The 16,420-nt window shown below is 45.2% G+C and overlaps 1 pseudogene; it reads left to right on the top strand.

Annotated features, from left to right (window-relative positions):
• The window catches only part of LOC147916178 (cilia- and flagella-associated protein 337-like), a 134,848-nt pseudogene that overhangs the window by 93,640 nt on the left and 24,788 nt on the right, over nucleotides 1-16,420 (top strand).

Raw genomic sequence — 16,420 nt, 5'->3', positions numbered from 1 at the left:
AGCAGCTTGTCAGAAAATTCACTGATCATATTAAGAAACTGTGTCTTGTTTTTCTGTGAATATTTTTAGGGTGCACTGTGGGAACAACAAATGTCAAGCAAAAGATGAAAGAGATAAAGGATGTTAGAAAAGATGTCAAGGCAAGAAAAGGCCAAGCATCCCTTGGTTTGCCCCAAAGGCGAGCAGAATGTGATCAAACAGTTTTTCACATCTATAAAGGAGTCAAGGCATTTTCATTCTGTAAAAGAAAGAACTTGCTGCTGACAGGTGGAATGGATGGAATAATTAGAGTCTGGAATCCTTATCTGCCTGGGTGAGTTTTCTTTCTTTCTCCAACCAAGAGTGCCATTGATCTCATAAGGCACATGAGAGCAGGACTAAGGATGCTAATCCCCTTTTGGAATAATTTAAGAACCTCTGTCCAAAATTGATCTTCCATACACACAGCCTGGGAAACTTCTGTTATAGCCATTAAAGATTCATTCCTGGGGTCAGCCTGGTGGCGTAGCAGTTAAGTGCACACACTCCGCTTCAGCGGTCTCAGCGTTCGCAAGTTCAGATCCCGGGTGCGCACCTACGCACTGCTTGTCTGGCCACGCTGTGGCGGCATCCCATATAAAGTAGAGGAAGATGGGCACGGATGTTAGCCCAGGGCCAATCTTCCTCAGTCAAAAGAGGAGGAATGGCATGGATGTTAGCCCAGGGCCGATCTCCCTCACAAAAAAAAAAAAAGATTTATTCCTTGGCATTAATAAGCAACTCACTTAAAATGTAGGTATCTTGCAAGAACAAAGACACTGTGTGGAGCCATCACTCACTCAGCTTTCAGAATGATTTTCTTTCATCAGATTGCTATGTTCCCTACAATGAACCATGATCAGCTGCAGAGAGCGATTAGGGATTTTGATGTGTAATCAATGTACTTTCTATGTACCTCCCTCACATGGCCCTAAATTGACACTTGCATCTCCACCAGAGTTGTTTAGCCTCGTCTGAATTAATGACTCTACCATCCCTAAGGTGTAAGAATTGACATAAGAAAACAGGGATTGCTCTGGAAAGCCTGGAATTGGGGTAGCAGGGTAGCAAACAGTTCAATCATTGAAAGTAGGTTGCCCTCATACCTTCAAAGTGTAATCATTGTACATCTTAGAATCAGGCCCAAACCTTTCATCGTGTGCCCCCCCCAGAGCAAGTGCTCGGTAGCACTTTCTTGGTTATAGTAATAGCTACCATTTTATTGAGCTCCTACTTTGTACCAGGCCCCTTGTAACATATACATTATCTCCAGTCCTTACATCAACTCAATTTCCCAATGAAGACACTGAAGCTCAGAGGAGTTAAATAACTTTTTGGAAGTCGTGGCAGAATTAGGGTTCAAATGCAGATTGGCTTCTTCTAAAAGCCCAGGTCATCTTCACTGATAAATGTTGAAGATGGAAGGAGAATGGGAAACGGGGAGTTGTCTTCCCATGCGTTGATAGCGGGGGTTTGGGGATAAGAAGACATCATCTAGGGCGTGCCAAAGTTCCTCACCAAGACTGCTCCAGGCATCAGTGGAGGACTCACAGGGTGACCTGTGCCCCTCTCTGCAGAGCAGGCAGCAGTGGGGGTAGTGCTCCCTCAGCAGGGAAACATACTGGATCCCATCCTGCCCCTGTCACTTTCTAGCAGGGGCCATCCTGAGCAAGGGCTGCAGCCTCAGTTTCCTCATTATAATGGTGAGAGTAGTATAACTCTGAGAGTAGTAATAAAGATTACAAATGGGACAATCCACGTATCGAGCTCAGCACGACGTTGGATGCCTAATACCAGCATGTCTCGTTTTATTGCGCTCCGAAGACATTGCGTTTTTTACAAGAACCACCCCCACCCCACTAGAAAAAGATTCTGATTCACTGAAGGCTCAGATAAGGGTTAGCGTTTTTTAACAATAGAGTATTTTTTAATTAAGGTATGTACATTTTTTTACATGTAATGCTATTGCACACATAATAGACTATAGTACAATGTAAACATAAGTTTTATAAACACTGGGAAGCCAAAACATTTGTGTGACTCACTTGATTGTGATAGTCCCCTTACTGCAGTGGTCTAGAACCAAATCTGCAATATCTCTGAGGTGGGCCTGTAGCTAAAAAAGAGAAATGATTTTCTCCCCGCTGCTATTGCCTTCGACTCCCATTTGTCTGGTGATTGAGAACAATTTGCTTACTTTCCAGTGAGTTGGTTATAAAAAGACATTGTGCTTACCCCTTCAGCCTCAGCCCCCCCTCCCTTCTTCCTACGTCCCCCCTCCCACTACACACCCTGCCCTGAGACCCTGAGGGCACTGTGATCCCTCGGAGCTCCTTAAAATAAACTTATATCCAACTACATTCCTTGCAGATCTAAATACTGCATAAAGCAACAACCTGCCATGGAATCTATTCCAGCCCCAGCCTGAGCTCTTCCTCGGCTATTCCTTTTATAGTGATATTGTCAGCAGTTGGAGAAACAAAGCCCAGGGCTTCATCTCACACTGAGTTGTGTTGCTATAAGTGGGTATTATTTGCTTCAGTCCTTTTATTGCACAAGATATATACTTGTATAATTTCAGAGGGAGACATAACCCTCCTCCAGGCTGAATAGAACTGCCAGATCCGGGCCAAGTTTAGTCTTGCATTTTTATTTAGAAATAGCAGCTAGAACTGCTGGGTGTTCATCTGTTCTTTTTCCATTCTAGAAAACCAACAGGTATGCTGAAAAGCCGCACGGCTCCAGTGATCTACATCCATGTGTCTGCTGAGGATAACAAAATATTTTCCATGTCCACTGACAACACTGTTAAGGTCTTTGCCCTTTTATACTCTGATGCGTTATCCAGTACGGTTTACAACACAGAAGGGGTTTCTTTCATGTTTTTTTTTTCCCCTCTCTGCAGCTTTAGGGGCCTCTGCATTGGCAGATACCAAACAGTATTTACATTTGTGAGCTTGCTTTGGAAAGGGAGGATACGTAGTCAATTGAAGGGTAGCCTCTGAGAGACCTTTCCATACCTGGTGTTTCTGGTTGGGATGAGTAAACCTTACAACATTTACATACCTAATGCTGTATGCTTGCATACTGTCCAAAGATTCTCTGTGAGAGTGTGTGTTGGAGGATGGAGAAGGGGAACGGGAGACGGATTGGGGACATACAGGAGGCAGCAGCCCTTTGCCACTAGTGGCTGTCATCTCATTTTGCAGTACACATAGGACAGGTGGGCCCTTTCTGAAATGTTGCCTATAAGGCTTAGAATTTAAAGGCCCTTTCTGGCCCTAGTGGAGGTAGTAATATTACCATCTTCTTTGTGTTTGCCTTCCCACCTCTCTTTACACCTAAAGTCCTGTCCCCCTCAAACTTTGGTTCCACTGTGATCTTCATAATGCGCTATTTTTTTATACAATAAGAGAAATCTCACTGATTTGCTTCATCCATTGTTTCATGATGCTTTTCCAATGAATATGACAAGTTTTCATGATTCATCCACCTTCTTTCCTGGACTGTCATGGGCCAGAGGTTGGGAGTTGAGTGCACTCTGAATCAGAGGAATGCTGGAACCTCAGGAGGCAGATCAGCATCACTGTACTGTAGAGATACATAAACTAGCTCACTGACCCTCACATAAGAAATGATTGATAGATGTTATGGTCCGAATTATATCCCCTCAAAATTCAGGGCCGGCCCCGTGGCTTAGCGGTTAAGTGCTCGCGCTCCACTACTGGCGGCCTGGGTTCAAATCCCGGGCGCGCACTGACGCACCGCTTCTCCGGCCATGCCGCGTCCCACACACAGCAACTAGAAGGATGTGCAACTATGACGTACAACTATCTACTGGGGCTTTGGGAAAAAAAAAGGAGGAGGATTGGCAATAGATGTTAGCTCAGAGCCAGTCTTCCTCACACACACACAAAAAATTCATAATCCCCAGTACTTTAAAATGTGATTACATTTGGAGATAGAGCCTTTAAAGAAGTAATTAAGGTTAAATGAGGTCATATTGGCGGGCCCTAATCCAGTAGGATTGGTGTCCTTATAAGAAGAGGAGATCAGGACACATTGAGGGGTAACCGTGTGAGGACACAGCAAGAAGGTGGCCATCTGCAAGGCAAGGAGAGAGGCCTCAGGAGAAACCAAACCTGCTGACACCTTGATCTTGGACTTCAATCCTCTACTTCACACCATATACAGAAGTTAACTCAAAATGGATCATAGACTTAACTGTAAGAAGAGCAACAATTTCAAAACTCTTAGGAGAAAACATAGGAGTACATCTTCATGACCTTGGACTAGCCAATGATTTCTTATATATGACATCAAAAAGCACAAGAGACAAAAGGAAAAAATAGATAAGTTGGACTTCATCAAAATTAAAAATTGTACTTCAGAAGACACCATTAAGAAAGTGATTAGACAACCTACAGGATGGGAGAAAATAATTATAAATCATATATCTGATAAGGGACTTGCATCTAGAATATAAAGAACACTTAGTGCTCAGCAATAAAAGCACAAATGGCCCAATTTAAAAACGGGTAAAGGACTTGAATAGAAATTTCTTCAAGGAAAATATTCAAATGGCCAATAAATATATGACAAGATACTCGACATTGTTAATCATTAGGGAAAGGCAAACCAAAACCACAATGAGATACCACTTCACACCCATTAGGATGGCTAGAATCAAAAGATAGATGACAAACAAGTGTTGACAAGGATGTGGGAAAATTGCAATCCTCATACATTACTGGTGGGAATGTATAATGGTGCAGCCACTTTGGAAAACATTTTGGCAGTTCCTCAAAATTTTTTTTTTTCTTCAAGTGTTAACTGTAGAGTTACCATATGACCCAGTAATTCCACTCCTAGGTTTATACCTGAAAGAACTGAAAACATATGTTCACACAAACACATGCATATGAGTATTTATAGCAGCATTACTCATAGTAACCAAAAAGTGGAAATAATCCAAATGTCCACGAACTGGCAAATGGATAAACAAAATGTGGTAGATCCATGCAATGAAATATTATTCAGCAACAAAAAAGAAATGAAGTACCAATACATGTTACAGCATGGATGAACCTTAAAAACCTTATGTGAAGTGAAAGCCAGTCACAAAAGGCCATGCATTGTATGATTCCACTCATATGAAATGTCCCAAATAGGCAAATGCACAGAGATGGACGGTAGTTTAGCGGTTGCCGGGGAGTGGGATGAGGTGAGAATAGGGAGTAGCTGCTAGTGGCCGTGGGATTTCTTTTGGGAGTAATGAAAATGTTTTCAAATTAGATAGTGATGATGGTTGCACAACTCTGTGAATATGCTAAAAACCACTGAGTTGTACACTTTAAAATTGCAAATTTTGTGATATGGGAATTTTTTTTTTTTTAAAGGTGGGGGAGAGGAGTCAAGGATGACATCAAGGTTTTGGGCCTGAGCCAAAAACTGAAACTGGGAAGATGGTGGGTGAGAGGAAGGGAAGATCAGGAGCTCAGTTGTGGATGTGCTGGATCGAGTCATCCTGATTTGAGGGGAGATGTCAGGGCTGGACATATAAGCTTGGGAGTCATTAGCATTTAGATGGAATTTTAAGCCCTGGAGTGGATAGATCTCATAGTGTTGAGAGTGGGCAAAGGAGAGAGAAGCTTCAAAGACTGAGCACAGGGGCACTGTGATGTGCTGGGATCTCACTGTTTGTAGGACCAACATGGATCCTGTAGTGAGCTTAGACTCCATCCCCTGGCAATGATGAGGACACTTTTATAAAAGTAGGTGCCGAGATCACAGCCAGTGAAGCAACCAGGACCCATCTCATTCAGTCCTCCAAGAAAATTTGATTAAAATGGTAAGATTTATGGAGTTCAGTTTTGATTTATTTTGAAAATCAAATTCATCCAAAGGCATCCTCCAAAGCTTGGAGACTTCATATTTTTAATGAGCTTTTTTTTTCCCAAAACTTGGCACCATCAGGTAATCATAATTCTGTATGTGAGGACACGTCTTCTATCCTATTTTCTTTTCCTATGCCTCTCCATTTTCTTCCAATCTAAACTCATGATTACAAGATTAGCATCTTGCCTGTGATGATTCAGGCGTATTGAATTACTTCCCAAAGTGTGTTTAAAATATATTGAAATCCTATCTGGGAAATACGGTGTGTAATTTATTTCAGAATATATTCCTATCTGAATATATCAATCAAATAAAAACTAATCAACTAGGAACCAAACAGCTAAATTTCTAGCATGCCTGATCAGATAGTCTTCATTCTTTGAATTGATTTCTCACCCCAAATATTTCACTTCTCTAAATCATGGGGACACACAAAATGTTTCAGGAGTCTGCTGGTTTCTAGCATTCTCTAAAGGAGAGTAAAGTGACAGATTTGGATTTTCGTTTTCACTTGTTATTTTCTGTGAATTTAATATTGCACACCACAAAGAGGGCTGTTTTGTGTCAACAGGAATTAGGATGGAAAGGAAGTTATTTCTTGGAAGGAAGATAGCACGATGTATTAGTTAAGGTAAGGCTTGCCACTGTAACAAATAAACCCTGTATTTTCCATAGGTTGAAACAATAAAGTTTATTTCTGTCTACTGTAACAACCTAACACCAGTGCTCCTGGTGAAGGACACTTTTTCTCCCATCCAAGAATCAGGCTGTCTCCATCGAGGGACCCCACCCATCGTAGGTTCTCCGAGTCCTCTTCATCCAGGCATTATACTCATGAGAATAGAGAAGGCACATTTGCGTCTTAAAAATCCCAGCCATAAATGACACACCACTTTCTCTCACATTCTATTGCTGAGTTCATACCCTGGTGAAAGAGAAAGTGGGAAATGCCTTAGTCTGACAGCCACTTCCCAGCAAGAACTTTACACTGTGGACAGGGATGCGTGGATTTGTGGGGGACAAAATGCTTTGGAGACATACAGACTTGAGTTTGAACTCTGAAACTACCACAGACGAGCTGACCTTGGGAGAAGTATTCAATCCTTCTGAACTAAGTTACTTAATTCTTTTAGACATCCCTTTACTCTTCTGCAAAATGGAAGAAAGACCCACCTTGTAGGTTAGTTGTGCTCATTAAAGATAATGTATGAACTGTGCTCACCACAGAGTAGGACTTTATTGAACCTAAGAGACAAAAATCTAACTTAAATAGTTTAAGCTAAAAAGGGAGGATTTACTGGTAAATGAAACCAGATCATCGGACAGATGGCCTCATTGGCAGCTGGGTTCAGAGACGGCACTGTTGTTTGCGTGCTCTCTGCCTGCATGCAACTGCATCTGCTGCTTGGTGCACATTGGTCTCATCGACTCCTACTGCAGAAAGGCTTTCTCCTTCCAAGTGGCAGGGACCATGGATGTCCACAGCCTTGGACTCACATCCCAATTCCAGCTTCATTACCAGCTCTAGCCAGAAAAATCCAAGGGAAGGACACAGATTGACCGGGGTCCTGTTTCTATTGCTTGAGGTCAGAGAGGCAAATCTCTGAACAGAAGACAGGAGGGTGTTGGACAGACAGCAGCGATGCCTAATGTGTTGTAGCTGTTTACATTTGGGGGATTTAATGCCAACTTGCCAAGTCAACCCCAACATCAGTATGAAGAGCTCCTCATCGCTTTCCTTTTCCTGGACCTCACAGGGACCCCTCTACAGCATCCACCTGAGCTACTCTTCCCGGGCTCCAGAATCACCTCTGTCCTCATCAAAACCCTCTTTCTCTCAGTAACATTACCTCCTGAAGTGAGAAGAAATTAACAGATAAATGGATTCCCGCTGTGGTATAAGTGACGGATAATAACTGTGTCTGTTACCTCTCTATCCAGGAAAACCAGCATCTTCAAACAAATCAATACTCCCGAAGGAAGGGGATGCCCCTTGAACAAGCAGCCCTCAGGGTCACGTTTTCCATGGGATGATTTTACTTTGATCATCACTGCCACCCCTATGCAGACCTCCCAGGATGCATTGCTCCCCCCTTCTATGCCACGACCTGAAAGCACAGAGAAAAAGGCAAGCTGGGACTTTCAAAATGAGTTTGCTTAACTGCTGGGGAGAACCAAAGGAAAATAAACAGAGTATAAATGCAACAAATAAGAGTCTGGCTTAAGGAGTAAAGGCTTCAAATCTCATAATTGCTGATTTGCTTCCTGGAGTCTCAAAGGAGGGGAAAGAAGCCCCACCCAAGTACACCCCACCCACTGACTCTTAGATTTTCCTGTGCGGCTCTGGAGGGAGATGGGCCTCAGACTGACTCTTTAGCTACTTACTCGCTCTGCAAACTTGGGTGAGTCATTTAACTTCGCTGGATAATGCTGTCTCCCAAAGTTGATTTAAGACCATACGAGTTTGCTAGGGCTATAGTAACAACAAGTACCACGAACTGGATGGCTTAAACAACAGAAATTTCGTGTCTCCCAGTTCTGGAGGCTGGAAGTCTGATATCAAGGCGTCAGCAGGGTTGATTCCTGAGGGCTGTGAGGGAGAATCTGGTCCATGCTTCTCGCCTGGCTTCTGGTGGTTGGCTGACACTCTTTTGCCTAGCTTGTAGAAGCATCCCCTCAATCTCTGCCTTCATCTTCACATGACAATCTCCCTCTGTGCATGTCAATCTCCAAATTCCCCCTTCTTATAAGGACACCAGTCATATTGCATTAGGGGCCCACCCTACTCCAGTATGATGTCATCTTAACTAATTACATTTGCAACAACTCTATTTCCAGATAAGACCACATTCTGAAGTACCCAGGGTTATTCAACATATAAATTTGGGGGGATGTAATTCAACCCATAACAAAGAGTAAATGAAACAATGTATGTAAAGCACTTAACACAATGCCTGGTGCACGTTAGCTTACTAAACAGTGGCCCCCATCTCAATGATCATGGTCTCCCCAGTTTTACACTTGGCCCATCTGCTCCTTCCCAGGGATGCAGCCATCCCCTGCAGCTCTCATCAGATCCCAGTACCTCAAGATAAGACAAGAGCTGTGGCATGACTTTTGTATTAATCATAATATTAACAATAATATTATCATTCTAATCATATTATATCATTAGACCATGTTCTAGCCACCATCCTAAGCACTCTATTTCTTATTAATTTTTTAATTCCTTAAAACAACTCTTTAAGGTAGGTACTATTGTTATTCTCCCCCCTTTACAGATGAAGAAACTGAGGGAAAGAGCGTGTAGTAATTTGCCCAAGGCCGCACAGCCATTAGGTGGTAGAGTTGGGATTCCAACACAGGCGGGGGTTCTGGACCTTCATACCCTCAACCAATAGCCATCCTTAGGTTTGTTTCCTGCGTCCTCCAAATCTCTGTCCAGTGGCCAGTTTTAAGGACCTATATTAAGAAATGGGAACGTATCTGGGGGATAGAGGTAGCTTTGTGCCACGAATCAGACCCACGGTGTCAGCCTGCACTGTGGAAGCCGGGTCCATGGGGAGAGAAGCCCGAGGTGGCATGGCTGCAGGTATCCCCCTCCTCAGGCAGCGTGGCAGAGGGGCTTAGGAACTGGGGCCCCACGTTCTGCTTCCTTTACAAACAACAAAGGAGAAGGAACCCCTTTTAACATTGGACCTTCTTTTGGTGAGATGGGAGTGGGGCAATGTTTAAACTTTGGTCAAGCCTAACTGGACCCCCACAATAGGCGACAGCTTTGGAAACACAGCAAAGCAGGCTGTTCAAGACCCCTGGTTACTTTTTCCCCATTTCCTCCTCAGATCAGGGATCTGGAGACCAACAGCTGCTTAATTACTGCCTCCTGCAAAGCCAGCGGTATTAAGGGGGAGCTGGCAGCCTGCATCTATTTCCCCAGCCCCAGAGCCCTGTGTGTGGCCACTGATGCTGTTGCACTCCTGCACCTGAGGCTGAGGTGTGAGGTTCTGTTCTCGGCCCCAAGCAGTCAGCTCTCGAGATGGTACCGCAGAGCCCAGAGCAGCTGCTTCCAACCTTCTTCCTAATGTTCCACAGTTAAGGTCTCTGTGTGAACTCCGGAACTGAATACCCTGTGTCCCTAGCTCTCAGTATATGTTCGATGAGCTCTTTAACATTTCTCATTAATTGCTCCAGGGCCACCTCCCTATATTGTCCAAAAGTCTGGAATCCACCTCTCGAGCCCTGTTCCACCCACTGGCCCAAACCTTATAGGAAACTGTCCAAGAGGCCCTGGGCTTTCTCAGTCCAAACGCAGCGAACCCACTTGCAGTCCCACTGCCCCACCTCTGAGACCCTGTCCCTAAAGCAGGGCAGCCTTTCAAGGACAGCACATGCCTAGCTGATGAGATGGGTCCTTATGGAAGATCTCCCAGTGGTTTCTCCTGCCTCTGTGTCAGGGAGCTCGAATACCTTGAAGACCCAAGTCTCCTTGGGTCTTCTGATTCTGCTGCAAATGAGTCCACCTTGGTTTCCTTGGCACACCTTTGCCAGACCACATTACTGTTGCCTCCTCGGCAAGGAAATCGGGTGCCTACCTGCCTTTCCTTTCACACTCAGAGGCCGTGGAGATGCTCTACCCCTCAGCATTGAACGTCCGCTCCAGGTGCCTGTCTGTGTCCTGCCTGGGCTGAGACTGTCTGGTCTTACTGAAGAGTTTGAAGTCCTGCCTCCCAGGTACCCAGAAGTCATCTAGTCCAACCCTGGAGTTTTACAGATGAGCAAACAGAGGCCCAGAGAAGGGAACAAATTGCCCAAGGTCACACAGGGAGTCGGAGTAGAGCAGAGACCAGTACTCCTGTCTCGGGATGCCCAGTCCACTGCCTTCTCCCTGTACCGCACTGCTCCCACCAAAAGGGAAAAACTCACTCTGAAACTTCCAAGGGGAGGGGGAGATTTATGCTCAAAAAAAAAAAAAAACTGACACTAGGAGTCACATTGGCTAGTCTTCCTTCTCCAGAACCTGCAGAGAGGGCTCTTCTCAGACGGTCCTGAGAGGCACCTGCGGGGGGTGAGAGACCTGGCTCTGCCTCCCTGGGCCAGTGGCCCGAGGGTAAGTCAGTCATGTCCCATCTCTCGGCCTCAGCAGGGGAGGAGCTCTACCCTGCCCACCCAGTAGGGCTGGCGGGAGCATCATCTGCGCTTTGAGAACTATAGGCCCTCTACATTCTACAAGTATGCACGTGGTTATAGCCTGCTCATGGTTCCAACATGCCCACTCTCTATGTTCAAACATCCCCCACCCTGGTACCCCCCTTGCTGCACTGATACAAGCACATTCGTCATTCCCTCTGCTGCTTTTCCCCTCATGTCCAGCAGTATTACGAATCCCAAGGCAGCAGTCAATGAGAAGGAAGGAAAGGATGCAGGAAAGCTTGTAGACTGAATATGTAGTTTGCAGGTTTCTAATCCTATCTATATGATAATGGTGACTGGCTTTCCTGAGCCGAAAATGATGGCATACAGTCTCGAAATTTTTAAACAATTTTTAAATTAACATATGCATAGGAAGAATCGTAAATACAGTGCATTGTACTCAGCGATTACGTCACGCGTCAAGAATTAACTTTATGGAAAAGTGATCAGATTTCACAGCAGCAGAACTCTACAGAGAAGTCCAGAATGTGTGGCTGCCACCAGTGTCTGTACCCTCCCTTCCTAACTTGCCCACAGAGGCCAGAGTGGAAAAGGCCTGCGTGGATCAGAACCCTGACAGAACAACTGCCAAATCGTCATGACAGCCAGGCTTGGAAGCCCGGGCCCTTCACTCAAGATGCCGAAGCAACCAGCTGAAAAACAGGATCTTCAGTCAATCAAAACTGCTGTTTGTTCTACATGATGTCACTGTGTAGAACAAACAGCCTGTTTGATTGATTTTTTTTTGGGGGGGCGGGGAGCAAAGTGACTGAAATCTCACCTCGTTGCGAAAACAGCCGCAATCTCTAACACCAACACTTAGATGACAGATAATGTCTGCCATTCCCTGCTCTGTCACTCGGGAGCTTTGTGATCTTGATCAAGTTACCAGACCCTTCTCAGCCTTCTAGTGGTTTCCTCATCTGTGAAGTGGGGAGACTCAGCTCCTTCCTTCAGGTGCTGGGAAAGGAAGATGAGGTAAAGTAGGACCTGGCTGCAACGCCCAGCACTTTCTCTTTGGGAGTGTGCTCTCCATGCCCTCCCCTCCTCCTCTCCCATGGGCCAGACTCCACCCTCACATCCTGAAGCCCAGGGACCATCATGGGAAAGTTCTAATTGTCCTTACTCCAAATCCTGTTCTTCCTTGAAGAGGATTCCACCCACACTGAGAATTGCCCAGACACTAAGTCTGAGGCTCTGGATCCACCGGATCTCTATTACCATCCCAGCACTGGGTCCGAGCATCAGAGGGACAACTGAGAGAGAGCAGCAGTGCTGGGAGCCAGCATTCGTTTATTAAGTGTCCACTGCATGCCAAGCACCCCCAGACATTTTACAGCCTTTTCCTCACTCCTCACAAAGTTCCTACACAGAATTCCATTTCACAGATGAGGAAATTAGCGCGAAGCGGTTGGGTTGCTTAACTCCGAGGGCTGTCTGTTCTGTGTGCTGACCTCCCACAGATGGCTCACGGGGCAGGGCCCACCTGCACAGGTGAGCCCTTTGCACCTGGGTGCCAGGGGAGGCATGCTGCAGGGCCTCCCAGAATCTGGCCTGGCTTTGTCAGCCCAGGAGCGAGAAGTGCTGCCTTTCAGTCTTGAGGATTCAGAAGAGGATAATACATGTGTGTTTATTTGGGGGAAGATGCAAATTAATAAGGAAGAAGGTCCACTCTGCAGTCTCGGGAAATCACACTCCTCCTGCCCTGAAGAGGAGTTGGGTGGTATCAGTGCTCATGGTTAGTGTTCATAGCTAGTGGCTACCGCTCATTGCATGCCAGATACGTATGTGAGGTTCCGTGCTAAGGACAGTAGTTTTCTCCTCCAATCCTCAAAACAATCCTTTAAAGTAGATACCATTATCCCCATTTAACAGATAAGAAAATTAGAGTTTTGAGCAGCTAAGCGGCTTGTCCAAGATCACAGACCCACCATTTGAACTCAAGCCTATCCTCTTAACCATTCTTTAATAAAGCAATAGATGCCTCACCCCAGGTGTCCGTGTCAGACACTTGATCTAGGTTTTCATCCTCTCTATCTGTTCTTCATGAGCAAGATTGCCCCCCGCCTCCCCCTCTCCGGTTTCCCCATAAAGAGCCCGTAGTGTGCTGCCGGTAAACCCCGCCTTCCCACAGGTGGTCAGCTGCTCAGAAGCATCCGTATCAGTCTTGCTCTCTTTAGCAATGATGTATTTGCACGTGTGGGCCCGGCCCCACCGTCCTCACCTTGGAGCAGAGCACAGTGTTCTGGGGACATTCTGTCCCTGGAAGTAAAGAATGGGAGGTTCAAGTCTACTCTAGTAATCAGCGAGTACTGTTTGGAAGAGTTTCTTTGAAAGCTGGATGGAAGAGCTCACAGATTCTCCAGTGGCTTGTAGTATGAGTTACACTTAAAGTGGAAGGACCGTCTGGTACTATAGAAGGATATTATTTCATTGTGATTCCCTTGTATGGTATAGGATGATTAAGACAACTCTAGTACGCTGTAACTGTAATCTGGGTTTGAGGTTCCAGAGCATTCCACATCCACTTCCCCTTTCAGAGGAGCTCATGAGGACCGTGCTGGCCCCATCCTGGACGAGTAGCACAGTGTTTGGCCCACAGGAGGGGATATGATAAGTGCTCGTTGAATTAGGAACAAGAGCAGAGAAACATGCACATCCCATGATTTATGCTCTTCTGTTCTTGAGCTAACGGGAGGGCACACCCTACGTGCACTCATGATGTTTAAATGTCTGAAATCTCCTCATATTAGCTCACTGAATCACTGGCCCAGGCTCTGGCATTACAAGCCGGTGTCCCGGGCCATCTGCCCGTGCCCACTTTCCTTCTTCCTGCCATGGCCTGGTGCACCCCGTCTTTAAGATTTACAGTCAGGGGGGCATCGCAGCCTGGTCTCCTCTTCATGTTCACAATCGTTTGGCTTCACTTCAGTGAGACTTGGTTGTCTTCACATGTGTTCTTGCCCAGTTTCCACTCCAGAGATTAGTGCTCACCATGGTTTTATTAAGTGTTAAAAGAAATAGATTACCTGATCTGTTGGTCAAAAGTTTTTTATGATGACTTAGTCTCAATTCATCTCAAAGAAGGTGGGTTCCTGCATAGTTTGGTTCATACTTAGAAAGAAGCATTTATCCTCCAGATTTATCAGAATCACCTGTGACTCCAAGGAAGCCAACATTTTTACCTTCTCAGCATCCTTCACGTTCCCGCCCCTGGCTCTGTGCAACCTTTCCCCATCTCCACCCTGGAATTTCTGCTTCCTCCTCTTTTCCTATTCACACCTTAACAATTCTTCAAGATCCAACTCAAGTTCTATCTCCTCAGCGAAACTTGTCTTCACTGCCCTGCCTCCCGCAGGCGTCTCCCTCTCCCTCACCTCCCACTGTTGAAGCCTCGCATGTGGTGCTGGATTATGTTCCCACTTGCTCTGCTCTGTTCACCTGCATGAGCCTCGCCTCTCTGACAATTCAGCAGGCACTTGAGGACAGGGATCAGAACATCCCCCTTTGTTCCCTCTCGATCTGTCAAAAACCTTTCTTCTTCTTCAAGGCACAATGCAGAAATCAGCTCCTCTGAGAAAGGTTCCTGGATCGCCTCCCACATCCAGGCAGGATGAATGGCTCCATTAGCATTTGGGCTTCTAATTCTATGCTGAAACAGTCACCTCCCTCAGTCGCATTAATCCTGATATGCTTATCTCCCCTGGCAGTGGCTGGTACGTAGATGTTGAATTGAGATATAAATACTCTCACAGCTATCACTGTATCAGGCAGAGGCTGGTAATGAACTCTCCAATGCTTACCGATTAAATGATTGAGTATTTGCTCACCTTGCAAATCGGTTGCTGTGTGAACTCTGTAACATCATCATGCCCAGTCTCACAATCCATAGCCACAATCTAAACCACCTGCACTCTTGATATTTGTGGAGAGAAGATAGCCCAAGGTCTTCATGCAGCCTGAATCTGTGAATACCACTATGCCACATTTTGTCCATTCAGTTGCATAAGCAGAGTGCTAGGGACCACCAACTTTCAATGCCTCTGAAAATGCTTGAAAACTGCACAACGAAAATTAATAAATGTTTACAACGTATTACATATGAACCGCAACTTACACACATATGTAATACGAAAGTTTATAACAATAACAATTTTTTATCAACAGAACTTAAAACTATAAATATGCTTTAAATTAGTTTAAAACTTACTAGCAAAATTATATGTAATTTGGGATGTGGTTGCATTTTAATATGTTTAGTTGGATGGGATCTCCAAAAGGAAGAACAGCGTGGGGCAGTGAAGTTCTGAATGGAGCCTGTTCTGGCATGCAATTCCCTCCACAAAATGCCAGGAAGGTGCACCTGAAGAGCATAAATAGCACCTTTAGACTTTTCTTTATTCTATGAATAGAACCCTGAAGTCATTTTTGAAGATATTTTCACTGCTCACTTCAGTCTTTTCACTTCCATTCCCAGCAGTAGCAGGTGGCTTTCTTGGGGGAATTTATTTTTTAAAGAGACAAAAGGTATGTCTGTTTAGTCACATAATGGGAAGGCAGGTCCAGAGGGAGGATGTCTCCCTCGGGTGTGGGTCCTGGGCTATCTGCCCAGCTCATGCCCTCTCTGCTCATTCTTCCATGCTGACAGGTAATTAGTCCGATTCTGGACCTCAACCATATTACAGATCACTGCGGGTTGTGGAACTTTGGGATATTTGCAAATGATTGAAACTGCTAAAGTAAAACCCAGTAATGCTAAGAGTCTATTGCAATATTAAGGAGAACAGATGACTGCACTTGAGCGGTAGACATCCCTGGCGTTGTAGGACAGAGAGAGGGAAGCAAAGTGTGCACTACTGAAAATCTGATCTCAGCAACTTGAAATCAACAACAGTGAGAGGATGCATTCTGGTTTCTGGTTTGGACACCCAGAAGTTTCCCTAATGTTAATGGAACAGCCTCTTTTACAAAGTGGAAGATTAGAAGAAACATTCGATAGTCCTGAGAAAGAGTGCTGTCCTCGAGTGTTTCTCCTCCACGTTGTCACTGCCTTTGGGTGCAGGCTCCAGAAAGCCAGCCTTAGAGGAAGCCCTTCCTAGGGGTGGGCACTTACCTCAAGCAGTCTTGAAAGATGCCACTCAACTCCCTTTAAAAATGCTTCTCATTCAAAGGCTGCTCAAGGGATGGGGCTAAAAGAAAGTAACTTCAAGACTGGAAATAGTGGGACTGAGTGAAATCTTAAAGCTGAGGGTTTAGAAGAGATATCCTCCCCCAGTAAAAGACCATCTTTCTCATTCAGCTATGCTTTGATGGT

Source organism: Ceratotherium simum, chromosome 10, assembly GCF_057802395.1.
Source record: "Ceratotherium simum simum isolate JZ-2026a chromosome 10, ASM5780239v1, whole genome shotgun sequence".
NCBI lineage: Eukaryota > Metazoa > Chordata > Mammalia > Perissodactyla > Rhinocerotidae > Ceratotherium > Ceratotherium simum.
The sequence above is the reverse complement of the archived record's forward strand: the minus strand, read 5'-3'. Positions and strand labels throughout refer to the sequence as shown.